This window comes from Columba livia, chromosome 3, assembly GCF_036013475.1.
Source record: "Columba livia isolate bColLiv1 breed racing homer chromosome 3, bColLiv1.pat.W.v2, whole genome shotgun sequence".
In the NCBI taxonomy this organism is placed as follows: Eukaryota; Metazoa; Chordata; class Aves; order Columbiformes; family Columbidae; genus Columba; species Columba livia.
Window position 1 is genome coordinate 1011504 of NC_088604.1, and position 21416 is coordinate 1032919.

The 21416-nt window shown below is 52.3% G+C and overlaps 1 pseudogene; it reads left to right on the forward strand.

Annotated features, from left to right (window-relative positions):
* The first annotated feature begins 8510 nt into the window (after positions 1 to 8510).
* LOC135578948 (interferon-induced very large GTPase 1-like) lies at positions 8511 to 20767 on the forward strand (annotated as a pseudogene).
* The last annotated feature ends 649 nt before the right edge of the window (positions 20768 to 21416 follow it).

The window sequence follows — 21416 nt, forward strand, 5'->3', positions numbered from 1 at the left end:
CCTCCCAGCACCGTGAGCAGAGGCTGGAGCGGGGCAGAGCCGCCCTCCCACCTGAGCGGAGGCACCAGCCTGTGCGGGCAGGACAGAGTGGGGACATTTCACCTGCCGGACAGTCACACCATCAAGCCAGCTAATTTCCCACCTGTCCTCAGTGTCTTTTCAGCTCGTGGCTCATCCCCAATGGCAGGAGGAGCTGCGGGGTGTGTAGCTGCACCCTCTCCTTGAAAAACAGGGACAAAGAGCATCCCTGACACACGTGGGCAGGTCCCTGTCGCACACAGAGCCCCAGACAGCAAGCAGCTCCGTCTCCTTTATTTTCCCATTGCTCCTCCTACAGCTGGACAAAGCAGGTTTCCACTGAGGGCAGGGTGGGTGCCATCGCTTAGGCTCGGCACGCAAAATAGACGTCTCGGTTCTGCCTCTCCTGGGGGGGGACCCTCTTCCCCGAGGGGAAGGTCTGGCAGGTCCGTACGTCCAGTGATGACAATCGCAGCAAATGCCAGCGGGTCTTGGCGCTGAGTGGTGGGCTGGGGAGCAGAAGAATGTGAAGGATGGTTAACGGGGTGCAGGCAGCAGGTACGGAGGTGCAGGCAGCAGGTACGGAGGTGCAGGCAGGGCTTACTGGGGTGCAGGCAGGGGTTCCAGAGGTGCAGGCAGGGCTTACTGGGGTGCAGGCAGGGGTTCCAGAGGTGCAGGCAGCAGGTATGGAGGTGCAGGCAGGAATTACAAGGGTGCAGGCAGGAATTACAGGGGTGCAGGCAGGGGTTTCTGGGGTACAGGCAGCAGGTATGGAGGTGCAGGCAGGGGTTCCAGAGGTCCAGGCAGGAGTTACTGGGTTGCAGGCAGGGGTTCCAGGGGTGCAGGCAGGAATTACAGGGGTGCAGGCAGGGGTTACCGGGTGCAGGCAGGGGTTCCAGAGGTGCAGGCAGGGGTTACTGGGTTGCAGGCAGGGGTTCCAAGGGTGCAGGCAGGGGTTCCAGAGGCACAGGCAGGGGTTACTGGGTTGCAGGCAGGGGTTCCAGGGGTGCAGGCAGGGGTTCCAGGGGTGCAGGCAGCGGTTCCAGGGGTTCAGCTAGAGGCTACCGGGTGCAGGCGGGGCTCAGCCATCGAGATGTGCTCCGAGGGCACTGGGGCACCCACAAGCCCAGCACTTTCACCCAGCAGAGCTGCAGAAGCAGGTTGAGGTTGCAGCGTTGTCCCCGCAAAAGGATTTGTCCAATTTGGGTCTTCACGGGGCTGATACAACCCCAGGGCTCCCAAATCCCGAGTCCCCGCTGGCTCTGCCTGCGCCAGCACCCCACACGGGCACCCCAAGTCCTGCTGTCACAGATTGCACGGGTATTGCAAGGAAAACACAGGCAGAATGGGGAGATGTTGTCTGTGCCGTGTCCAGAGCTGATGCTGCAAGACCAACCCGTGCTCCCCAGTTTGCAAACACCCGCGACCTCCAGGACACAACTATTAATGCAGAAGTAGCTCTGCACTTTGGTATTATCCAGGTGGGTTCAGTCACACGTCTGCACGAGGAAGGAACCTGGGGATGGGGAAGAGTTTGACGGGATAGAGGGAAAATAAAGATGACTTTCAAGGCCACCACCGCTTCTGCCCCTTCGAGGACACATTGCCGGTCCCTCCAGGGGTTGGTGACAGCCAAATGTCAAGTCAAAAGACATGGACTTGTTGGAGAGGGGCCAGAGGAGCCCCAGAAATGATCTGAGGCTGGAACAGGCTGAGAGAGTTGGGCTGTTCAGCTGGACAAGAGAAGCTCCGGGGAGAACTCATTGTGGCCTTTCCAGACTTAAAAGGGGCAGATAAGAAAGATGGGGACAGACTTCTCAGCAAGGCCTGTTGTGACAGGGCAAGGGGTGATGGTTTTAAACTAAAGGAGGGAGATTCAGGCCGGACATGATGCAGAAATTGTTTGTGCTGAGGGTGGTGAGAGCCTGGCCCAGGTTGGCCAGAGAGGTGGTAGATGAACCATCCCTGGAGACATCCCAGGCCAGGCTGGACGGGGCTCTGAGCACCCTGAGCTGGTGCAGATGTCCCTGCTCACGGCAGGGGGGACTGGATGGGCTTTAACGGTCCCTTCAACCCAAACCATCTGTGATTCTGTGATTTGATGTGCAAGGAGAGGCAGAGAGCTGTGTTATTCACGCTCAAGAGGAAAAGGCAAAGGGGAATCTTCTCATAGTCTACAGCTACCTAAGGGGAGGTAGCAGAGAAGAGAGGATCGAGAGGATGTAGAGATGTGAGAAGCTGGAGGATGCACCTTGAATTCTGAGGTGCCAGGTGACAGGAGCAGCTATGGGCACAGGTTAGAACATCAGCAGATCCAGCCAGATATAAGGAAAATATATTAAGATATTTTATCTGAAGCCCTATGAGGATGACTGGAGGTTTGTTTGGTTTTTTTTTCCTCCTGGATTTTACACCCTGTGGAGCCTCGGCCGTATCACACTAGAGGGCACCCACGTATTTCTGCTGGCGCCGGCTCCGGCTGCTCCCCCGGCAGCTCAGCCCCCGGACTTTCTCAGCCCATTTCACATCCAGTGTCATCATCCTCATCATTTGTCGGGCATTGGAACAGGCTGCCCAGGGCAGTGCTGGAGTCACCATCCCTGGAGGGCTGGACAGACGGACATGAGGTTCTCAGGCCATGGGGCAGGGACAGGGCTGGGGGAACGGTTGGACTCAATGAGCTTGAGGGGCTTTTCCAACCAAAATGATTCTGTGATTCTGTGATCCCAGGTCAGTGTCATGCTCAGAGCTCGAGGCAAGAGGGAATTGCTACTCTGTGTCCCCACTGAGTTTTACTTTCATTTCATTCTTGCTAAAAATTATTTATCACTACCTTTCCACCTCCAACATACCCATGGTGGTGTCAGTGCTGGAGAGAAATATCCATCCACTTAATCCACGTTTCAGCAGGGCTGTATCTCCTTCTGCCCACCTTTGTGTCCCAGAGATGCTGCTGAGCTCCTTCACACGCTCTAACATCTGCAGCATCTGCCCTGATGTTCCCAGGAGGTTTTGGGGTTACTCAGCCCACGTGCACATTGGGTGATGCTGGGGGAGCTTAAACGGGTCCTTTCAACATCACTTCATCACCCGCAGCCCAGGCTGCGTGCACAGGGCTCTGTGGTGTTTAAGTGGACACGTTCCCTTTGCCACGGGCAGATCGGTAGCCAAGACTGGTGGAGGAGAAGCAAAGAGCGATGGTTGCTATCTGCCATGGCCACAGCACTGCTCTGTCCTGGTTTGCAGCTCCGCTCACGGGCTGCAGGGCTGGGGGTGCAACAGAAGGGTTTCATTTTGGGCGATAACAGATGTTGTGGTGAGACGTCTGTGAGGATGAGCTGTCCTGATGCTGGTGGCTTAGGGAGGACATCTCTGAGGTCTCAGCGGCCCTGCTGCAGGCGTTAGGACGGAAGCCGGGAAGCTCTGCCATCGGGTGTGCTGAGCACAGCCAGGGGTAGAGCAGACGAAACCCACACGTGAGGTGCACGAGCGGCTGGGTGAGATGACTCCAGAAGTACCCAGGAGCGTCACTCTCCGATGTCTGTTTTCCATAAATGGCTACTTGAACACTAACAAAAGGGCACATTTTTCCTTTTGGTTTTGATGATCTCCTGCCCTCTCCAAACCTCACATTTTGCAGGTACCGGGTCAGCAGAAGACTGGACCCACCGGCTCAGAGGAGAGGAGCCCCAGCACTGCCCATGCCCAGCCTGGCTGTGCGGAGGCAGGAGGCAGCTGTGGGATGGAATTGGTGCTTCCCCCATCAATTCATGGCCATGGTGACTTGGAAACCTCGTCTATCTGAGACGGTTTGGGTGGCCGGTGGGCACCCTGGGGTGGCAGCTGGACCTTTGGCCAGCTCACATGTCTGGTTGCTGAAGTCAAGTCTTTTCAGCAGCCACTTTGGTATAATATTCCCGTTGCAGCCCTCAGCTCTCCTTGGCCACACCGATGGTGGGAAAGGTCCCAGGGAGCAGCAGAGCCTGTGGTGTGTCCCACAGGTACAAAGAGAGGAGAAGGTGGGACACGGAGCCCATGGGATGCTGCTCCAGTATTTATGAGGGCTTTGAAATGTAGAAACATCCAGGATTTCAAACACGCAGCCAGGAGGATACTTGCTTTAGAAACCAACCAACCAACCAACCAACCAACCAACCAACTAACCAACCAGCCAGCCAACCAACCAACCAACCAACCAACCAACCAACCAACCAGCCAACCAACCAACCAACCAGCCAACCAACCAGCCAACCAACAAACCAACCAGCCAGCCAGCCAACCAGTCAACCAACCAACCAACCAGCCAACCAACCAACCAACCAACCAGCCAGCCAACCAACCAACCAACCAACCAGCCAAACGACCAACCAACCAACCAACCAACCAGCCAACCAACCAACCAACCAACCAACCAGCCAGCCAAGCAACCAACCAGCCAGCTAACCAACCAACCAACCAACCAACCAACCAACCAAGCAGCGAACCAGCCAACCAGTCAACCAACCAAACAACCAACCAACCATCCAGCCAACCAACCAACCAGCCAACTAACCAACCAGCCAACTAACCAACCAACCAATCAACCAACCAACCAACAAACCAGCCAGCCAACCAACCAACCAACCAACCAACCAACCAAGCAATCTACCAAGCCAGGGATTTCTAAATTAGGAAAAAAGCCCCAAATCCTGGCACGTTGTCCACCTATTTCTCCCCTTTCAGGTTAACCTGGTTTCTTCTGCTCTCATGTTTCTGAGGACAGAAGGTTTGGGTGAAGAAGAGAAGGACGATCAGGTGAGGCGCTGGCTCTCCCCCAGACCTCTCTGGTTTCATCCCACCAGCCCTGGGCACTGGGTGCCACCATGTCCCGGGGACATCGGTACTCACAGGTCAAGTGGATGAGGGCATCTCTCCTTTTCCTTCATGGGCAGCACAAAGTAGGGAACAGGGTACAGCATCCCGCTCTTGTCCCGGTAAAACTCGCGGTGCTGCTGGACCCCCCCCAACACAGCAAGCTGGGCTGGGCAAGGCTTTGATTAGTGTCTCATCTGGGGTGCTACAATGGTTATACCCAAAACAGGATTCTTTACCTACTGTGCTTACAAAAAAGCCAAACCCAGCACATCGAGATGAGACACAGCCTGTCACAGAGCTGCGCAAGTCTGGGTATTGGAATAAAGCCAGCATGCTAGAAGGAAAAAGAACAGCTACTACACACAAAAATTTCACCATCACGTCCACGCAGCAAGGAAGCAAACCACTCATGATCTTCTGTATTATCACAAAACACACTTTTTGAGTCAACCGATTCTCATGATTTAACAGTCTGTGAACTTACTGTACCATATAACAGGCAAAGACTTACTGAACTATAATATGCTTAAACAGATACCTACAAAGAAAACAGGTTAATGAGGAAAGCATCTTGCAGACTTCAGCAAGTTTACTGTGACCTGTGTGTTATCAGTTAACTCTCTCTCAGCTTGTTGGAGTTCAAACCGTTCCGCCTGTAAAAACTGTCTGAAATGATTTAATGACCACTCGTAGGGATTTATTTTCTCCTACTCTTCTCGCCTTAAAAACAGCATTAATTGCAACAAAGTGTTATACTTCAAAATTCTATTCTCCGGACACTTTTCCCAATCATTTAACATATGCAGCAGTTACCATGAATTAAAATATTTTGCAAGATCTTCCTTCCTCCTATTTCCAAGTGCTTTCCTATGTTTTAAAACACCTCCCAATACCAATTTCTTATGAACACGACTGAAAACAGTCGTTCCTGACCCCATCTCGTAAGTAAAAACCATGAGAAGAGGGAGGGAGGGGGGAAAGCCCAGGGCTGCTGGTGGCATGAGTGGGAAAAGTGGGGAGAAAGTTTTACAGTGTACTTATACCAGAAAGAAACAATTCTAACAACAACCAGTAAAACAATTAACTCACGTTCCTGACAAGCTGCTTGATTTTCAGAGAGGCAATAAACAGAAGCATATAATATGTACTGTAAAACTCGCAAATAACGTGTTGATAGCAAACATTAGCATTCTCTACTGCTAATTTCAACACCAGTGCTTCCTTAACTTCGAAGTTGTCAACCTGCTTATTGATGGCCTCTTGAAGATGGTCAATAAATTGCATGTAATTCTCATTGGGACCCTGATAATAGTTATAAACCATTTAGCTGCTTTGTTGGTTTCAGACACCTCTACTACAGCTTGATATGCAATATCTGCTGACTGCCTCAGGATTTCAGAAACTAATAGTGCCTGTAATCGTGGTGTGTCAATTAGTGTCTGTTTCAAGAGCTAGGATACCTGCCCCTTTCAACGAGTCCGCAGGACCACCCCCTTTCCCGTCACGATCAGCACGACTGCATTGCCGACTGTTGGATTCAATCGGTATTAGCTGATCTGATCTGTCACACAGTTCTGTTGTCCAGTTCTTATCCAGCGACTCCTATGCTCTCTCGTGGAAGTTGGAGGGTTAAAAGGCGGTAAAGGCAGGTGCAAATTAGTAAAAGGGCCGATAGTACGCTTGTTTATGACTTTAGCATTCTCAGCTTTCACAGGTTGTCTGACTCCAGTCCTCTGGACTTGCTGTTCTCACCAGGGCTGGACGATGGTACAGGAGCCACCCGCTCGGCATTTTTCCTCCCCCCGCCCCGGACTGCTGAACTATCGGGGTGCCGAAAGCACAGCAGGGGATGGAATAGGGAGGGTATCACAGACACGAACCGGGTGAACTTCACAGCGACTTTCAGGATACTTATCAGGCTGCAACGCTGCAAAAATTCCAGCAGCAGCAGACCGTTCAGCCTTAAGATCTTTTAAGGTAGTGATTATAAGCTTCCATGTAGTTACTAATGATTTAGCTTCTTTATCTCCATTGCTGACTTTTTCCCATAATTTCTGCCCTATATCATCCCAAAGTTCAAGTTTAAGTTTTGAGTCACTAATGCTTGTAACAGTCTTTTCAGGTTTTAATTGCTTCACTGTAGTAATTATCAGTTTCCAGGTGGTTACAAGGCTGAGAATATATTTTTCACTGTGCCTGATTGCCTTCCACAACTCCGTTCCCACTTTTTCCCAAGTCTCTATTTGAAAAACTCCTAACAGGTCAGCAGGAAACCCATGGCCTCTGCACCAAATTAATAGTCTTTTGAGGTTACTCTCCTCATACTTCACCCCTCTCTTAGAGAGAATATGCGAGAGGAGCCGCAGTATTTCTTTTTCTTCTTTAAAAATATTCTGCCCCATCTCCTTTGCCCCGGCTGCTCACGTCTTTGGGCGTTCGTTGCAATGATATCAGATTCTTTGTGCCTCCTCTGTCGCTTCTGTAGCGATCAGTCAGGAGTCACGCAGCCCGCAGACTGCGTCCCGGTCCCGGTCCAGCCGGCCGGTCCAGCTGGGGCTGGCTCCCCGCAGCAGTCGTCCCCCTGCCGTAACTTCTCCTTATGGATCACGTCGGGGTCACCACTTGCGAGGGCGAAAACTCACGGACTCCACACAATCCGATACGAATTCAAGCGAAGCCATTTATTACAGAAACAAGCCTCCTTATATAGGCAGTTATTTCCTGATCACGCGTCCACACTCCAAGCATGCATTAGCTGATTGGATATTGTCCATGTTCACGAGCTGTCCACGCAGCCGAGTCTCACTGCTAATAGGTCTGTTGATTGAAGTCATGTTGAGGCCCTGTTTTAAGCTTTCAAGCTGACCTTGAAATTCCTTTGAGCCTGGCTAGTTCAGAAATAAATCTCCACCTAATAGAAACCCATCCACACAACAACCTCAAGAAAATCCCTCAAATCTCCCACAGATGTGGGCAGGACAGTGCGGGTGAACCCCCGAGGGAGGGACTGCCAGAGCGAGGGGACACATGGTGGGGGGTGAGAAGGGACGAACTGGGACTTGGATCAGGGCAACCCCGGTATCGGTCCAGGCTGGGGATGCAAGGATGGAGAGCAGCCCCAGGAGAAGGACTTGGGGTGCTGGGGTGAGAGATTGGACATGAGCCAACAACAACGATGCTTTTAAACTAAAAGAGGGGAGATTCAGGCTGGACATGATGCAGAAATTGTTTGTGCTGAGGGTGGTGAGAGCCTGGCCCAGGTTGGCCAGAGAGGTGGTGGCTGAACCATCCCTGGAGACATCCCAGGCCAGGCTGGACGGGGCTCTGAGCACCCTGAGCTGGTGCAGATGTCCCTGCTCATGGCAGGGGGAACTGGGAGAGCTTTAATGCTCCCTTCAACCCAAACCATCCTGTGAGTCGCTGATTTTGGGGTACAAGGAGCAGGTTGGGGATGTTCCCAGCCAACATCCCCAAGTGCTCACCAGCCCCTGCTGCCTTTCACCCCAGTCCCAAGCAGCAGCTTTGCCAGGTTTCACTTTCATACTCCGCTACAGGCAATGGTGTGATTTCCAGGAAGGCTGGAGCTCTCTGGGCTGCCTTGATAAACGGGAAAACACAGCCCACCCTGGGGTGCGGGGACTATAAAAGAGAGAGTTTGGGGGGGCTGGTATGAGCCTGGGAGCTGCCGAGAACCCGAGGGAGACGGTAGGACCTCGGGGATGAGCTCTGGGAGGGGGAGCCGGGGATCAGCACAGAGCAGGGATCTCATTTGTCTTCTGCTCTGTATTTCACATGTTTTCCTATCGATGGTGAGATGCCAGGGAAGGAAAAAAGGGGGTTTTGGGCAGGAGGCGAGTGGTCTGTGCTGTGAGTGTGTCTGGAGGAAGCAGCCTTTGCTCGCCAGCCCGTTTGCGGAGCTGTGGGCAGCAGTGCGTGCCGGGGCTGAGCTGGGAGGGTGCGCTGTCCTGAAGCCCGACCGTGCCGGGGGCCGGGAGCCGTGCACACTCCTGCACACTGATGCCATTTGCTTCCCCTCTCTGGAGACAGGGACGGGGCTGGGACGTGTGTGAGCGAGACTCAGGGCCAAGGGCAGATGGGACAGCAGCCCGTGGCCTCGGGAGCTGAACGGATAATTGGGGGAACATCATGGGTAAAAACCTCTTCCGTGGCGTGCTCTCTGTCAGTGTTACGGGGTGCAGAAGCAATGGGTGCTGGGGAGCCGTCCTGGGGCTGTCAGCGCGGGCAGCTTGGGTGGTGTCTCTGTCTGCTGTGCCGCTCGTTAGAGAGCGTGGCAGCGCTGGGGTAACGAGCAGCATGTGCTGGAGGAGGAGGAAGGGGAGATGCTGGTGGCTGCGGCGTTTCCCTTCCCAAGCAGCCGTCCCGCGCGCTGGGGCTCTGCTTCCCAGGGAGCGGCTGGACGCCTGCCCGACCATGGGCAGTGGGGAGCAAACACCCTCCTTGGCTTTGCGAGCGAGCGCAGCCTTTGCCGCTTCCTCAGCTCTCCTTGTTGTGACCAGGAGTGGTTCTTGCTTTTGCTTTTCCACTTCTCTCCCCTGTCCCACTGGCAGGAGTGCACGAGCTGCTTGTGGGACCTTAGTCACTGGTGGGGACCAACCCACCATGGGGTTTCTCTCCCTCTCTTTGGGGGGCTGGAGCTTCCCCCACAGCAGCAGATGCAGGATCCGGCCAATGGTGGGAGGGGGCATGTGCAGCCATGTTGTCAGTGCTGTTCCCCCTGACTTTTCCTGGGCAACCTGAGCCTGAGTGAACAGCACAGACATTAACTGGGCAGCCCAAGTCCTCCTGCCTGGAGCTGGTGTCCAGCTCTGCTCTCACAGATCAGCCAGCTCTGCATCCTTCAGCCTGCTCTGCATCCTTCCACACCTCCTTCTTTGTGTCAGCACTGGTGTGGCCAGCAGGCCCAGGGCAGCGACCGTTCCTGTGCTGGGACCTGGGGAGGCCAAACCGTGAATCCGGTGGGCAGCTTTGGGCCCCTCACACCATGAAAGGCCTTGAGGTGCTGGAGGGAGTGGAGAGAAGGGAACGGAGCTGGTGAGGGGCTGGAGCACAAGTGTGATGGAGCGGCTGAGGGACCTGGGGGGTTCAGCTGGAGAACAGGAGCTGAGGGGAGACCTTCTGATCTCTGAACTGCCTGAAAGGAGCTTGGAGCCAGGGGGGTCGGGCTCTGCTCCCCAGGAACAAGCGCCAGGAGCAGAGGAAACGGCCTCAAGTTGCGCCAGGGGAGGTTGAGGTTGGATCTGGGAACAATTTCTTCCCCAAAGGGCTGTGGGGCATTGGAACAGGCTGCCCAGGGCAGTGCTGGAGTCACCAGCCCTGGAGGGGTTGAACACATGTGGAGATAAGTTTCTTAGGGGCATGGGTTAGTGGTTGACTTGGCAGTGTGAGGTTAATGGTTGGACTCGATGATCTTGAGGGTCTTTTCCAACCAAAAGGATTCTGTGTTTTTCCCCTTGAGAAAGCCAATGTGGGCCCTGCTCCCCCCCTTGCGGGTGGCTGCTCTGTGGTGCACAAGAGTTCAGCCCTATTCCTGAGTCACTCCTGAGCATCTTTTGCTGTGTGCAGAAGAGACTCTGCATCAGCAGATTCGTACTTTGCCTCTGTCCCTGGGCTAATGTACACAATGGGTATGTGGGTTTAGGATGTTGCGGTTTAAGCCCACAGGCAGCTCAACACCACACGGCTGTTCCCTTGCTCTCCTTCCTGCATGAGGTTGGGGAGAGAGCTGGGGACAAAAGGGTAAACCTCATGGATTTAGATATAGACAGTTTAATAGGACAGAAAGGAGAAGAAAGTAATGATGATGATAATAATAATAATATAGAATGTACAGAACAAGTGATGCACAATGCAATCGCTCGCCACCCACTGAGTGATGCCCAGCCTGTCCCTGAGAAATGACCCCACCAGCTTTCTCCTAGGTTACATGCTGAGCCTGAAGTTACACGGTTTGGAATGTCCCTTGGGTCAGTTGGGGTCAGCTGGGGTCAGCTGTCCCAGCTGTGTCCCCTCCCAGCTTGTTGTGTACCTGTTTGCTGGTGGGGTGGTGTGAGGAGCAGGAAAGGCCTTGACTCTGTGTGAGTTCTGCTCAGCAGAGACTAAAACATCCCGGTGTTATCAAGATTATTGTCATCCTAAATCCAAACCACAGCACTACACCAGCTGCTAGGACAAAAATTAACTCTGTCCTAGCAAAAGCAGCACAAGGTCCCAGGTGAAACCCTCATCTGGTGAGCACCCCAAGAAGGCTCTGATGAGTGTTTGTTGGCTGAGAATCATCACTGAGCTAAAAGAATCAAATACAATTTAGGAGTTAATTTGGTCAACCTTGTCCTGCAACAGCCACTTCCTGACTGTCTGGTCTTCTTCTTTAGGATTTTGGACCTTTCCTTCCCGCTGTTTTTCCTCCTGAGCTCTTGAGGTGGTCCCCATCTTCTTCTGAAGACCCCGGCCTTGTCCCCCAGGCCGGCCAGGTGACGGTGCGCTGTCCCAGCTGAGCGGGGGACCTTGGCTGCCTGTGTCCGCTGGCAAGCCAAGTGTCTGATCAAACGGAGTGTCTGCTGGGAGGTGAGGTGAGTCAGACCCACATCCCCTGAGTTATTGCCTAAGTCTTCAATGTCTTTTAAGGAAAAGCTGGCACTAAAGGCTCCCTCTGAAAGGGTCCCAAGGCCCCTGGATCAATACCAGTGTTGGAAGGGCTTAGTAAGAGTCTCGTGTTGTTGGTGGGACAAGAGCTGAATGCATGGAAAGGTTTTGTGCACAGAAGGAATCTCTTCAGTATCCAACTGAATTGAGGCAGAGAAAATTAGCAGCTTTGTATTATAATGCAAAAAAACAGGTGTAAAGATGCATGTACGGTGAGAGCGTCAGCTGCATTGAAGTTACCAGGATCAACCTTTTGAGTGCATATGGGAAAATAAGGGAAGGGGAGACAAGAAACAAATCCAGAGAGGGACACAAACGGGATAGACGGGGGTCCCGCACACAAGGCCAAAGATCCAAAGTCTCCCATCACTGATGAGGGGCCAACAGGATGCTCCAGACACAGCCCTGGACAGGGACAAGTTGGATTTTTCCCAACCGCTGAGGTGAGAACGATGTGTGTCCTGAGAACCCGCTCCTGGGGAACGGGCGTGAGTGAGGTGAGTGAGGGGCTCCGCGCCGGCAGCGGGAACGGGACCGCAGGGCACAGCCCGTGTGCCCGGAGCCGGGTGTTGGGGGCAGTGTGTCCTGCGAGTGAGGGGTGCCTGTGAGACGGGTGTGTGAGCGCGTGGCTCTGCTGGCGAGCAGCAAGTTGGGCCAGCCAGCCAGGAGGAGACCCGTGGGGCTGGTGAGAGGGTGCGGGATGCAGGGCCAGGGGTGCACAGAGGGGCTGTGCTGGTGCTCGAGGGCTCCAGGGAAGCTCCGGCTGTCTGGACCCATGTATTCATGAGTCCTGCTGGGGACATGTGAGAGCTTTTGAAGGCAACACATTGTCCATGGCTCATTGTGTGGACAAGTCCGTGCGTGCGTTTGTCGTTTCTGGGATACACACTCAGCTCCATTACGGGTTAAACGTGTAAATGGGAAAGCAGCAGGAACATCCATAGTCCTGGAATGGGGACCCCCAGGTCTTGGGCTGCCCCCGGCTGGGCCCCAGAAGCTGGGTAGGAGGAATCCCCTGGGCCTGCAGCTGCTGGAGAGCCCTCTTGTAAGAGGCCATGGCCTCTGTAACATACCTTAAAGCCAGACTGTTTTCCTCTTCCACAGCCATGGCTTCGCAGGAGGACACACAAAAAGGTGAGGAAAAGGCACGTCTTGCTAAAAAACTGCTGGCAGAAGCATGTGAGAAGGAAGGACTGGATGCTGGATACTGGCTGCCCAAACTGTCGGAGCTACTGGGAGTGAACTCCAGAGAAGCCCTGAAACATCTGCAATATGAAGACTACCTGAAGCTGGAGTGCGCAGTACGGCAACCATGGGAAACAAGGGCGCTCCAAAAACTCCTGGAACTAACAGACAAAAGAGCAGCTTCTGAGAAGATGTCAAAGGAGAGACATGAAGAGGCCAAGCTGCTCCTGAAGGAGCTGAAGGAAACGCACGACAGCCGCAGCCACAGCAAGGACGCTGTAAGACAGAAAGAGGAGGCTCTGTGGAAAGCCATGGGGATTCCCAAAGAGTCCTGGGCCCTACCAGAGAACTCAATGATGGAGGTGCTGGGGAACATCCATAAGCAGCTGGAGCAGCAGGAGTCGTCAGTGGGCAGGGCTGAGAACGTCTCGGACGCGGAGGTCCTGATGCGGGCGTCGGGGGGACTGGCCCTGCAGGGCATTTACAAAACCAGCAGAACTGCAGATGTGCTGGCAAAGCGAGAGCAGCTCATCAGGGTTCCCAGTGGGTTCAAGCTGGCAGGTCCAGTGCAAGGGTCGCTGTTCGATAGGAAGGAGTTCTCCTCCTCTGCAGCAGAAGCCACTTTCACCAAGTCCATGGAGCAGCTGGGGTTCAGCCTCAGCGTTTCTGCCATAGCCGGATTCTGGGGGGTTAATGTTGAAATGGGTAGAGATTACAGCAAGTCCTTGCAGGCAGAGGACACCCATCGATCCTGCTCTGAGCAGAGCTACATTTGCACCACCAAGTACCGGTACATCCCTCTGGCCTCCTGCTACTTCCAAAAGCATCAGCTTCACCTCTCGGATGCGGCCCTGCAGGAGCTGCAAGACATCGAGCATCTTTTGAGCATCACGGAGGAAGCAGACAGGCCTGACATGCTGAAGAGCAGGTGTGGGAGCTTCTTTGAGAGGTTTGGGTCCCACGTAAACCAGGGTCCCCTCCACTTTGGGGGGATATTCTGGTGGAAAGCTTCTACGGAAGGATTCAGAGCTGAGCATCAGGAAGAGATGAAGCGACAAGTATCTGAAGCACTGGACTCCTATATTTGGGCGAGTTACGGCCTCTTTGGTGGCAGTGTTGACTTTTCGAAATCCAGCTCACAGGCTTCTTTCCAGGGAACAGAAAGAAAAAACGTCCACACGAATGTTCATCTCTCTGTGACCAACACAGGGGGCCCATCAGAGATGGATTCTCTTCCTCAGTGGAAAGCGGGGCTTGAAAGTAACAACAGAACCTGGTCTGTTATCGACCGAGGCTTTCAGCTCATCCCAGTGTGGGATATAATCCTGTCCAATCACAGCAGTGATTTTAAGTCCAGCTATCAAGTGAGCAGCAGCCTCAGGGCCGCGTACGAAGCGCTAACGAACCTCCGTGTCGACACCATGTTTGGGGAGGAAGTGGCCAGTGCGGTGGAAGAGGCCAGAGCTTTCATGGAGCGCGTGAAGGCCTGGGAGGTGCCGGGGGATGAAAGCAAACTGCTCACGCTGGCAGATTTCAAGGAGAGTCTGAATGAGAAAACCAAAAGCCACAGTGTCTGGATCAACGTGTGCCTGTCGGACAAAGCGCTGCAGGAGTTCCTGCTGAATACTGTTCGGTTTTACCAGAAGTCACCTCCAGAAAACACCATCTACATCAAGTCCCTGTTGAGGTGCCTCCTGGATCCTCACAGCTATTCTGTCAAGGACTTCCCCAACTCTTCCCTCATTATGCAATGGATCTTCCATACTGAGCACCCGCTTCCTGAAACTGCCCGTGTGTCTGAGCCTGAAGATCTCACCAAGACACTGCTGCAAATGAAGGACTACATCCAGGAAGTCACCTACGCGCCAGAAACCTCTGCATCTGCCATTCGTGAAGCAAAGATAAAAGCCACCGTGACTGCAAGCCTGGCTGTTCATTCCTTATTGCAGTTTCTCCAAGACAGGGCACAAAAAGACATGGAACTGTTGGTGCACGTCATTACAACCAGCACAGGATACCAGGTGGAAAGGGGCACTTTTCAGCGCCTCCTTGGATACCCAGAACTGAACTTCATGATAAATGAAATGAAAAAGGGACAGAAAGAGTATCTGAGTCTGAAGGAGCGAGATGTGTACAGAGCTCAGGCCTTCCTGCTGCTGACGGGCCTGACTGTAACACCCAACTACAAAGGGGTGTCCCCTGAGGAGAAGACTGAGCGTCTAGTGTTCATGGAAGATCACATGAAAACCTTATGGAGCACAGAGATAAAAACTCTCCTCGAAAAGCACAGTTCATTGACAGACTGGGAGGTGCTGGAACGGGACTTGCGTTCCTTCATCGACGGGCGCGTGGAAGACGCAGGTGACGATCTCAAGAAACACAATATAACCAAAGACATGGAAGACACTTTTCAAGGAGTAGAACCTTCCAGGCAGTCCAAATCCAAATCAGACAGCAGCAAATCCAAAGCAAATCAAGCCATTGCAAACCAAGAGTTCCTCCACTTACTTAAGCGCCTGGGACTAGAAAGTCAGTATCCAAGAAAAATGGGGACAGAAGATTTCCACGTCATATACAAGACATCTTTACATGACAGCCAGCCCAGCAAGGACAGTGAACTACCCTTTTACTTCTTACAAAAGCTATTAGCCGTGGATTATCGGGTGAGGTACCTGACTTGCAAGGACGAGAGCGACCCAGGACTCACATCTGTGCCAGAACCCACAGAGCAAGAGCACGAACCCTCGTATTCCTTGGATGACTTTTTCATGGATTTGGAGAGAGAAGTCCCTGAATGTGCCAGCAGGGAGAGTCACGTACACCCCATGGACCTCCAGATGGCAATTTTCCATTGCGCTGATGATTTCATGAGACAGTCCATTGCAACAAAGCTTGCCTTCTGCCAGTTTGCACTGCCCCTCCTGGTCCCACACCCCTGCACTTCACACATAGAGTTCCCCCTCTGGTCCCTCAGCCAAATCAAAAGGAGCTGGAAAGAAGTCAAGAAGTCAGGAAAACAGGTCCAAAGTAACAGTTACAATAACAAACTCATGTATCAGGCCGAGACCCCCATCGTGTCCTTCCTGAGGATCGGCAGTTCTCCCTCCTCTTCCAAGTCCAAGATCCTGAATTTGTTGCTGACCGAACAAAAACTTAACCCTTTTTTCAACCGAGATTGCAAAGGCAGCACCAGAGAGTGTTTGCTGATGAAAGGTGTTGTGGAGATCTCCTGGTACTGTCCCCGGGGCAGTGACGATGACAGCTTTGACTGCTGTGTTGCTTTCTGTAACCTGCATGGAGACGCAAGGGATCACGAACAACAGCTACAGTTTTTACAGGAGATATCCGCTGTGACCGTGGCTCTTGTATCCGAGACTGATCAGAGTGACAAGAAAGGGATGAAAATTTTACGTGAGCTGTGGCAGTCGCAAAAGCCTTTGGTTTGTCTTTTCACCGAAAAGGAGAGCGTTGCAGCTGGCCGATCCAGCCAAAACATAAGAATTGGTATCAAGGGCAGAAGCGAAGCAGAATTAACGGGCGAGCTGACAAAAACAATCAGGGGTCTCCTGGCAGGGTCTAAGATGCTTTTCAGCCTCGACGCCTGCCTGGACAAAGCTCGCAAGCTCGGGTTCTTAGTCGATGAAGATACGGAGGCGTGTGTGAGAGCCAAAGAAGAGGCAACGGCGCTGGTGAAGCTTCTGAAGAAAGAACCGTTGTCTGAGATCAAGTCCCGGCTACTGCCTCTTCAAGGAAAACTGTGGTACCAGTGGTGCAAAAGTGACAAAGAGCTCACTCGCTTGCAGGAAAAGCGGAACAAGAGCATGGAGCATCATCGGAGTGAAATCCAGTCAAAGAAGCTGTCGATAAGAAGAGAGCAACTAGAGAAAGCATTCCCCCTCAATCCTCTGATGAAATCTGTCCTTGTCTTTCTCCACTCACAGCCAGCAGATACCAAGAAATACTTCCTGCAGTGGATGAAGGTCTTTATGGATGACCTCTCCTCTGATAGCCTTGGTGACCTGAAGAGACAATACCACCAGTTATGGTCTCGAGTCCTGGCGATAAAGAAGAGCAATGAAAAAAATGATCTGAAGCAAGAGTTGCAGAGAGATTTAGAGGCCCTCTCCAAGAAAATGGACAATTCATCAATTGGCCTTGAGCATATTTTGAGAGAGGTCGGGCAGATTTATGAAGCTCTGGAATCAACGAACTCGAAGGAAGAATATGTTGTCAAACTACCTGAAATTGCAGCTGATCTGATGGTTTCCGGGTATCCCATTGAGCTGATGGATGGTGATGCTTCTTACGTACCACTACGATGGGTCGGAGCAATCTTTGACAGATTAATTGAGAAGCTGGGGGACAAACGAGTATTTGTTCTGTCAGTGCTTGGCATCCGGAGCACAGGGAAGTCAACCCTGTTGAATGCCATGTTTGGTCTTCAGTTCAACGTCAGTGCAGGGAGATGCACCCGAGGAGCGTTTATGCAGCTAATTAAAGTGGACAAGAAGGCGCAACAGGATCTGGGCTTTGATTACATGCTGGTTGTTGACACAGAGGGACTCCGCGCCATAGAGGTGGCCAATAAACACTCTCTCCACCACGACAACGAGCTGGCCACCTTTGTCATTGGCATCAGCAACATGACTCTGATCAATATCTTTGGAGAAAATCCTTCCGAAATGCAAGATGTCCTTCAGATTGCTGTGCAGGCTTTTCTGAGGATGAAGCAAGTAAAACTTTCTCCAGGCTGCCTGTTTGTGCACCAAAATGTTGCAGAAACGACTGCCAGGGAGCAGAACATGGAAGGACAAAGACGTCTGCAGGAAAAGCTGGATGAGATGACCCAGACAGCTGCCCAGCAGGAATTCTGTGATGTCTCCTCCTTCAGCGATGTCATCCGCTTTGACGTGAACACCCACATCCATTACTTTGCTCACCTGTGGGAAGGAAACCCCCCAATGGCACCACCCAATCCCACCTACAGCCAGAACGTCCAGGAATTAAAGAGCAAACTCCTCCGAGCAGCCAAGAAGGAGGCACACGGCAGCATTTTGAGGCTCTCGGGCTTGAAAGTTCGAATCAGTGACCTCTGGAATGCTTTGCTGAATGAAAACTTTGTTTTCAGCTTCAAGAATTCACCGGAGATTGCTGCCTACAGGAAACTGGAAACCGCATTCGGTCAATGGTCCTGGCAGCTGAGGAGCCACTTCTTAGACCTGCAAATGAAACTGGACAATAGAATTCGGAACGGGGACTTGCAGGAGGTCAGCAGAGAACACCTTGAAAATCAAGTGCGAGAGACGAGTGAGGCCATTAGTGAAGACATGGAAAAGTTTTTCAGGGAAGACAGAGACTGTGAGATACTGGTCCAGTGGAAAGGCAACATGGAACTGAAGCTGAAAGACCTGAAAGAATCTCTTCTTCTTGAGACTAGAAAGAAGTGTGAGAACCTTATAGAACTAAAGAAGAACCAGTGTAAAGTGGAGCAAAGGTGGTCAGAATACGAAAAGGTGCTCCTGGCAAGGAGCAGGGCTTTGGCTCTGCTTCTGAAAGGCCAGAGCCTGAGCGAGAGGGAGCTGAGAGACAACTTCATGTCTCTATGGGCAGAGTGGATGGCTGAAGTCTCCTCTGCTGCTCCCCCTCCAGAACAGGTTGATATCGATGTGCAAATAGAAAATGTCCTTCTAGATCACTTTAAGGAGCTTAAATTACATGAACGAATCAGGACATTTCCCAGATATCCAGAGTTTTCTGTTGACTTGGAAAAACATGTCGCTAAGAGAACGAAATGGCTAGGACTCAGGACTGTGAGTTTGGATAATGCTGATGAGGACAGCATACACCGCATTACAGACAACATCATAGCCAATGTGTGGGCAAACATTGATAAGAAGGAAAAGGAGAAAAGGGATTACAGTCCAAGCTTTATTCATGAAATTCTAAATGAAGTAGAGAAGGGTATGAATTCTGTCCCTGACAATGCAAAATACAGTTTTAATAAAGATTACAGAATAGATTTATCACTGTATCTGTGCCGAATGGCAGCTGGAAGGTTTAAAGCCATGCATGAAGCGTTCCAAAGAGCAAATGATCCAGTCGTCTACCTGGAGAGCAAGAAAGAAGATTTCTTCACATGTTTCCAGATTTCCTGCCAAGGAGCCACTTCTGTCACAACATTTGAGCTTTTCCTGTGTGAAAATCAGCCCAGCTCTTCGCCAGGCGGTCTATGAGAGGACAGCTCTGGCCATAGCTCGAGACATGAAGGGCAAAATCCCAGACTTCAATGGCAATAGATCGTCTCTGGAGGTCTGCATACTGAGATACCTGGCAGAAGAAGAAAAGTTTGAGAATTTCGAGGAGTACCTTTATTTCCCAAGAGACTTTTTCCAGAGTTACATCAAGACACGTGTTGAGACCTACTGCTTAGACGAGAACAGGAGGCTGGAGAGGTTCTTAGATGACTCCCTTACTCACTGCTATGAGAGCATCCAGTCGGCTGTTTCTGCATCAACCAACGTTGTCAAAGACAGAAAAGACAGAAAAGACCAAATCTCTCTCTGGCTGGATGAATTTTGCAGGGCACTTGGAGAGGTGCTGAGCTTGCCCAGAAGGGACCTGAAGGGCATTGAGCATCAGGAGGTAACAGACATGGAGTTCCTGAACAATGCCATGGCACAAGCACTGGCTGCTCTGAAAGATCAGCTCAGGGAGGAGTTTGCTGGAGCTGATATGAGCCGGTTTGAAAGGCCGCCCCACACGATCCTGGCTGAGCAGTTTGCAGGGTGCTGGGAGCAGTGTCCCTTCTGTGGGGCGGTTTGCACAAACACCATGCCGAATCACGATGGAGACCATCGCGTTGTCTACCATCGTACACAAGGTTTGACGGGATGGCACCAGATTAATACAGACAATCTGGTTATTGATATTTGTTCTAGTAGTGTTGCAAGTGACCGTACATTCAGGACTGGTGAAGACACATGGACCCCCTACAAGAGATACCGGGATGCAGGACCTCCTTATTCCTCTTGGAGCATTCCTCCCGATCCATCCATGCTGGCGTACTGGAAATGGTTTGTGTGTCGTTTCAGGACACAGATAGAAGAACGACACAATATGAAATTTCATGGCAAAGGAGAAATCCCTGAGTCGTGGCACAGAATTACAAAGCAGGAAGCACTTGAGGAACTGAAGAAGCTTTAGGTCAAGTTGACATGAAGAACCGCAACTGCTTTGCATTTTAGATGACCATAGTACAAGTCTGTCCACAAAATATTGTTATAATGACTATGATCTCAAGCCACATGAAGAAAACTATATCTAGCTGCTCACAAAGATGGGTGAAATGAGGTGTGCTACTCCTGCCATTGCTCAGAAGTTCCCTTGCTTCAAAATAAGTTCAGAATCCTCTTCCCTTCTTGCCATGAGCATTTACCTCCGCTGTGCCTTAGAGCAAAAAAGAAAAACCTTCCTGCAGCGAGCGGTCCTACGGCCAAGATTAAGACCAAGAGCCAGGTGAAGAGCAAAGGCAGCATTAGAAAGTACCGGTTTTATCAGCGGCTGCGAGACAATAAGTGACACAGCAAAGCAATAGTTTTCCTGCAGTGAGCACTTGTCACACTTAAAGAAAGGGCTGTGGGACAGAATCACTGAGCCGAGCCGTTCCCACGCAGGTGCCTGGACCTGGGGAGCTTTCCTCCAGCTCTCGGCCAGGACAACAACTGCTCTTGCCGTTGCTTCGCTGTTGAGCAAAAGCCTTTGTGTGACCAACGTGGAGAATTACGTTCCTCCGCGTGTTCCCCAGCAGCCGTCGGCCGTGTGTGACGTTGGTGTTTGTGCGGCCAGGACAGGCTGGTGGCAACGGAGCCGTGGTCTGGAGAACGTGTGACCAGCTGGGCCTGCACCCGTGGGCTGGTCGGAGGCTTTTGCTGCACAGTTCCTGCAACACCGCTGGAAACCCAAGGCCCGAGCCCTCCTGGAGAATTGCCCAAAGCCGTGGGTCAGGATAATCCCCCGTAGCCTTTGCTAATAAAGTGTTGGAGCTGGACAGGGCTGGTCTCTGTATCCTTTATTTTCAGGTGAGCCCCAGTTGTGCGTGACTTCAGCGTCTGGGCTGTGAAGACAGGCGGGTGGCAGCTGGGCCGTGGTCTGTGGAAAGGTGTGTGGAAGGAGTGTCTGCTCCTTTCAGGGTGTCTGCTCAAGGACCTTCTTGAGCGTCTCAAGGGATAATAAGAAGGGGAGGAAGCCACAGAGCAGAACAGGGAGTTAGACAGATGTGCCCCGCAAATGAGAAGGGAGGCGGTGGTGGAAACCCAGTCTGGTCAATCCCACTGATGGTGGCTGTGGGGCTGAGAAGGTTTATTCCAGCGAGGTTATCTGAGCGGGGAGCTGGTCAGCTGGGGAACAGAGGGAAAAAAGGGGAAGCAACCCCCAATATCCGGCAAAGCCTCCATGGAGACACCGGCAGGAAACAAAGCTCGTGTGGGGAGTGTGAGCTGCAGGGGCTGGGGGCAGTGACTGGTGAGGCCTGTGGGCTGTGAGTGGATTTGGGGCAGCTACTGGAGTCAGACTGGGGCTCTGGGTGGCCCTGGCCTGTGGTGTGAGCTACTGCAGTGAGGGGGGTCCCAGTGCAGCTACTGCAGTGAGGGGGGTCCCAGTGCAGTTACTGCAGAGAGTGACTGGGGTCCCAGTACAGC